Here is a 7,152-nt window from a genome sequence, read left to right on the forward strand (position 1 = left end):
ATCTACCATCATGACCAAATACAAGGTCCAAAAATTCAAAATACACATCTTGTACTAAACAACAACACTAATCATCAAAAGCAATTCTGCAGTCGAATGCACATAAGAAAAGCGTTAAATCTTTTTCTTTCCTTTACCTTCTATACTTCCTGCAACACACATTTTAAAATCACAAAAACGAGGGTTAGACTAAAAAGTCTAGTGAGTTACCCTAATCATGTAATTGCAGGGTGAAAGATCACCAAAACCTTTATAAAACAGTTACTCATATAAATCACTAATATATGAATACACAAAAAGGTAATACCAATTCACTTTCCATATTCAAGCTGACCACGTAGCTATCCAAATTCCATACATTTGAACCAATCGGGTTCCATTTAATATCATTCTAAACCTTTTCTTTATCAATTAAGGTTTAAACAAAGCTTCAGCCCAAACCTGACGTTTCCTTCTCCATAACATCCAGACTATGATTTCCAATAAGAACCATGATCCTAAATCCTTAAATCACAAAGAAATAAAGATTCCAGACCACGGTAGTTTTAAAGGATATAATAGAAAGTGTTATATAATACCACACACAGACAATGCCACCCTTATAACAAATGGACACCTCTCCTTCATATGCCACCCTTATATTAAATGGACACCTCTCCTTGATATGTCACCCTTATAACAAATGGACACCTCTCCTTGATATGCCACCCTTATAACAAATGGACACMTCTCCTTGATATKCCACCCTTATAACAAATGGACACCTCTCCTTGATATGCCACCCTTAACACTTCATCAAAAACATTTGTAAAATAATTCCGAATAAATCGCAGTCATTGGAATTATTACCAGTTTGAAAACATTTATACCAAAACTTCATTTTTATGATAAAAGAATTTCCATCAAAACATTTTTAATATAATCCGGTCAACAACCGGTCAACMATCATCCGGTTTAAACACTTGGAATACATTCCACTTTGTCCGGATATCTAATCCGGTCAACACACCTTATAACCTTTGAACGGATTATACTTAGAATAAAATTCACATTTTGAACGGATAACAAATCCGGACAACAATTCGTTCAAGACTCGTCCGGTTTAAGACTAAACCGCTCAACACAACCGGTTTACCAACTCCGGATAACAAAACCGTTCAAGGCTTGTCCGGTTTAAAACAATCCGGGCAAGAAACCTTTCAAGGCTTGTCCGGTTTAAAACAAACCGGACAATAAACCGCCTAAGGCTTGTCTGGTTTRAACTCTAATCCGGTCACTCTTTGTCCGGATAACACTTAGATGAAATAAACATGATTTCTTTTCAAATAAGAACAATACGAAGCATGCAATTATAACCAGTAAAATCTTTATAAAAAAAGGTTAGAAACCACTCACCTTATCAAGCTTTTGAACCCAAAATGCTAGAAATCGATTCCTTTTGAAACTTGATACTTGAAATCAACTTGAAATCTCTTCCTTATAGCAAACCGGACAACACTCTTCTCAAAACCTCTCAACTTTCTTAAAATGGCTGGGAAAAGCAAATGAAGAGGCTAAGCCTCCTATTTATATTTTTTCAAAAAAATGGCAAGTCGGCTAAACCGACTCTTTCCCCCTTTCCACCTCATGCATACCCACACTCACACACATTCATACTCCATACATGCATATAATCATATATATCCATGTCATGCACTTAATATATATATATATATATATATATATATATATATATATTCAATTAATACACAACTTCCCATACCAGCATGTATCAATTTATCATGTTATCACGTAATCATTTAATCAAATAATCACGTATTAAATACCTTGGGTAATAACCAGGATCTGGTTATCACATGTATATTATTATTTTTGGGTTAACAGTTTGAAGGTTTTAAGTTTTATTCTTACATTAACAATCTTTTTTCTAAAAATAGACCATAGCAAAAAAACGTTACGTGCACACCAATTGGATATCTGAATTTTTATAATATTATATTTTGGTCCCCTAGGCTACAACGGTAGTGTTCCGCCCCTGATTGTTGTAATTTTAGTCATTTAGATTGTTAATAGTTATAGTGCTAAATGCATGTTCCAACTTTACCCTACATTTTAATGGTAATTCCAGATTCAATGTTGACATATTCAGATACCATTACTTAGTTTTTAGCATATACATATTAGGTGTTCGATGCATCAATGACAACAATTTAGCCAGCTCTTTTACTGATGATAGGTCATAGGTGGATTTTGTTTGTGGGTTTTCCTTTATATATACATACATATATGTATGCATATATAAAGGAAAACCCACAAACAAAGTCCACCTATGACTATGTTGCAAGAACGCAATCTTGCTTTCTGTTTCGCCACTTGATTAAAATTTCTTATACCAAGGTTGTTGATCATATGGTATATTCTCATATTTTCATGATCTTGATTGTTTGTATTTCTAAGGTAAAAGTACACCAATTTAGATGCCTTACCAATAACCGTTCTTTACTGTACCGATATTTGTTACCTGTAATATATCTTAATATTTTAATTTCCCGTTCATCTGTAGAAAGTATCCACTTTACAATTTAAAAGGTTGACATAAAAATTTCTTACAACTTCTCGACAACGAAATTACTCATTGTCCAACCTCTAAAAAAGAAAAGGTATCTCAAGATGATCATAATTGTCTCAAAGTTCAAACTTGAAAAGGTTATTTTGGGACAAAAGATATCACAAGAAATAGGGTGGTAGAGGGTGTTTGTAAGATATATTGAAAACCATTTCAATTGCCAATGTGCTATATGTATATGGTGTGAACTAAAGTTAATTGGAGTGTCCAACTATCCCTTTTAGAGTGATGTTTTATATACATGTGTTTTATTTATGTTCATAATCTATCTAAACCGAGAGGTGATGAGCAATCGGGTCGAATTAGATTTAATAGTTTGAGAACTATAAAACAAAACCGAGTGGGAAAAGGTTTGAATAATTTTTGACGCCATTAGCAATGAACTTTAATAATCGTAGTACTTATGTCCTCTCACATAATTGATTTGGTACCACAAACACTTCGCTAACTCTATTCATATTCTTGCTATTAGGGTTTTTCTAGACTTTGGGTATTCTGATTCAAAATAACATTGATGTGAATCCAGACTACCCACCTGGTATCTCACATCTTTGGCTCTAAACATTACAGGTAACATTAGAATTATAAATCAAAAAGAACTTCAATTCACTCATGAAGAGCTACAAAGTTGACTCTTACATAACTATAATGTTATTATGAAGAATAGAAATCTTCGTATGTTGCTATTGAATGATCATCAGAAGGTTAATCATTTTAGCTGACGAAACTTGAAAAATTGAAGTTCTTTTTTCAATTTATGATGTAGTTTGTGGACAACACATGAACATATCGCATTCTTTTGCGGTGCTTTTCAAATCGAATTGGCTTTTGTTGATTTTTTAACATATTTAATGTTAAAGTTGTATGTTTTATTATGAATGGAGGGTTTTAAGTAATTTTATATACATCTTGCTCAATGCCTTAATGTATCCATCTTCTCATGCCCTCTCATGAGTCTTTCCTCTCTATTTGGTCAGTGCTTCATTCGCACACCTTTCCTTTACTTCCTCTTTGATATCTCAGTCCGTTGTTCTCGATACATGTTTTCCTTTCGATTTTGGTGGATTGACTCACGGATGCTCAAGAATTCACCGTTGATTAATGGTAAGACACTGTTGCTTGAATACCACTTCCTTTTTTTCTTTATATTTTTAGACATTTCATAGTCAAGCATTTTTTTAGTATTATTGATTAATTGTTTTCTGATTGCTTTATAGATCTTCAATAAAAAGTCAACTTTGACTAATGATATATGTGATTACGTAGAAGTATGATGTGCATTTAGCCACATGTAGTTGAGATTGCAACAGTGATTAACATTATCATGTTTTTATTCAACTTTTCCTCTACCCACACGTAGAAGTTACAATTGTTTTCCTCTACCCACTATGTTATTGTTCAACTTTCTCATGTTAGCTATAAAGAATTGAAGAAGGTTTTATGTTTTCTCTACTTGCTTTGAGTGTACGTGATAAATTTTCATATCTTAGATTGAATGCTCTTTTTTGTATTTTTAAGAACTTAGGATTGATTCAAGGTGTAAATTTATGTCCGAGATCACATTATTGTTAGCATCTACATATACTACTTGAAAGCATCCCAAGTCCCAACTATGTTCCATAATAATAGAACTGATGATTCAGCTTTCAGTGCTGGGATCCAACTGCAAAGAAAAGTTAACAATTATACCCTTACCCTTTAAAAGCAGCACAAGATGTCTGTTGATAGGCAAACTAGATTATACTTGTAAAAAGTATTTCATACAACCCTAGTGAACACGTTATGCCACACCCGGTGGACTTCCATAGCATTTCAACTTTTGCTCATTAAAAGTATGGTAATATATTTATATTATGATAGATTTCTTTAATATGACAAGTTCATTTAGAGGCGAATTATAATTTAACATTGCTTTCTCTAATCTCTGTTTTATAGCCCATGTGATATTACCATAACCTTCTCACCACTTAGGTTTTATTTTTACTTAATTATGTTAGGCAATTTTTGCCCCTTTCTTGTGTTCTTTAATTCTGTTGTTTTCTTATTTTATATCATATGTGTATTAATTTGTTTGAAATAATGATATTTTGTTGGATTCAAGTATGTGCGTTAAAGATTGTATTCAAGTTCTCCATTTTATATGCTTTGTAATAGATAGGTTAATGTTTTTCCTAGTATAAATAGTGTTTTACTTTGTAATTGTCATTAACTTTCATTAACAATTCTGTAATTCTCATATTAGCATTGTAATTCTCTCTTAAGCAATCTACTAGACATTTGGTGATCTTTTCTCTCTAATCTTCATCTTATTTCTAAATCTTGAAGATCATAATAAGAATTGTATGATTTTTGGGCATTTCAATTGGTATCAGAGCAAGCTGCAGCAATTTGATTAGAGGATTAAACATTTTTTCAAGAATTTTGCACGAATTTTAGAGGATTGTTCGATCTGTGTTCTTCAAGTTGTTCGTCTGTTCATAGGGTTCTTCGTTCCAGAATCGAATTTTCGCTTAAATCGCTTGAATATTGGTTGTTGATTGATAAATCTTACATCGCTGAATTCGCAATTTGATATAGAACAATTTTGATTCACATCGTTTTTGAGTTTAAACAAGTTTTGAATCTGTTTTGATCGATTTTTTGAGTTTTTGAAATCTGTTGGTGTTCTTCAAAATTCAATTTTTTTTCTAGGTTTTGATCCAATTTTTTGGTGAAAATTTGTTAAAATTGTGTTTTTGCTTGAATACTAGTCCGGGTAACTCTTAATCGATTTATCTGAATATCGCTTAAAGTTTGTTCGATTTAAGACTTGTAATTTTTGTGAATTGATTTTGATCGGATTAGATTAAACCGGGTAAGTCTTGATCGGATTAAAAGGTAAATCGTTGGACTCTTGATCGATTTAGTGAGCGGTTTAGGATAATCCGCTTGGTAAGTCGTTTGTGTTTTGTGCGATTTAATCAAAGTCCGGTTGTAACCTGAGCGATTTAAGTGTAAGTTGATCCTACATCATACTAACTGATAAAATGGGTTCAAGGAAAGCAATGACTATTGGTACTGACACCAAGCCACCAGTGCTGTTTAGAGGAGACTACAATCAATGGAGGGACAGATTCCTCAATTTTATAAAGATAATGAAAGAAGGTGATCTGATTATGGAGTCCTTGATGAAAGGTCCTGTTGTGTTCTACAGAGAAACACCTGCTGTTCCAAAAGAAGGCAGACCTGCTCAAAGAGTTATCAAGGAGAAATTTAGATACACTGCTCAAGAAAAAGAGAGAGCCCATGCTGATGTGCTTTGCAAGTCCTACATGATGCAAGCACTGACCAACGATATATATACCAGTATTGACAGCCATAAATCATCCGGTCACAGCATGTGGGTTCAGATTGAAAAGATGATGATGGGTTCTAGAGTGGGAACTCAATTGAAAATTACTAATTGCATATCTGCGTATGAAGAATTCAAGGCCAAAGATGGAGAGAGCCATGATGATGTCTATGATATGCTTACCAGACTGCTAAATAAGCTGACAAAGAACGGAATCTCTAAAACTGTTATAGAGATAAATGTCAAATTCCTCAACAATCTTCAACCAGAGTGGAAACCATATGCTAATCATATCAGATTCAACAAATCATTATATGATATTGACGTACATGAAATTTATGAAACTCTAAAGCAGAACGAGGAAGAAGTTTTGGAGATCCGAAATTCCAAGAAGAAGAAAGAGAAGAAAGTTGCTGATTCTTTAGCTTTCGTGTCTAAGAAGAAAGCAAAGAGCAGATCTGGGAAGCAAGTGAAGGAAGTAAGCCAATCAAGCGAATCTGAAGATAAAGAAAGTAACAGCTCAGATTCAGACTCTGAAATGTCTGAAATAAGACATGCCATGGCGATGCTGACTAAAGAATTTCAAAAGAAATTCCAAAAACGGCCACACTCGAACAACCAAAGATTCTCGTCCGGCTCAAAATACGAATTTAAAGACAAATTCGGCGAGAAGAAGAAATATGAAGAAAAGAGGTTCGAGAAGAAGCATGAGAAGAAGTCGGAAGAGAAGAAGAAGTTTATTAAAGGCGTAACTGACGAGAACACAAAGTGCTACAAATGTGGCAAGCTAGGCCACTTTGCTGTAAACTGTAGAAAGCCGGTAACTTGTAATACCGACTACTACAAAAACAAATTTCTTTTCTCTAAACAACGAGATGCGAGGAAAGCACTCATGACAGAGGATGATCACTGGTTAAACCTGACAGATGAAGAGGAAGAAGTTGAAGCTGTTGCACATGTTTGCTTGATAGCCAGATCTGAATACTGTTCTTCAGATGAAGGAGAAGAACAGAGTGCGGAAATGAATGAAGAGGTATTGGAGCAATCATGCATAAAACAGATACAAAAGATGATGCTTAAACTCCAATCTTTCTAGCAAAAATTAAAAACAGAAAAAATGCGTTCAAATAATTTTGAAAAAGAATTAAAAACGCAAAAAGAAATATACATCAAATTATTTGATGAAAATGCTGGA

This window comes from Cynara cardunculus (assembly GCF_001531365.2).
Source record: "Cynara cardunculus var. scolymus isolate 2C chromosome LG 13, CcrdV1, whole genome shotgun sequence".
Lineage (NCBI taxonomy): Eukaryota > Viridiplantae > Streptophyta > Magnoliopsida > Asterales > Asteraceae > Cynara > Cynara cardunculus.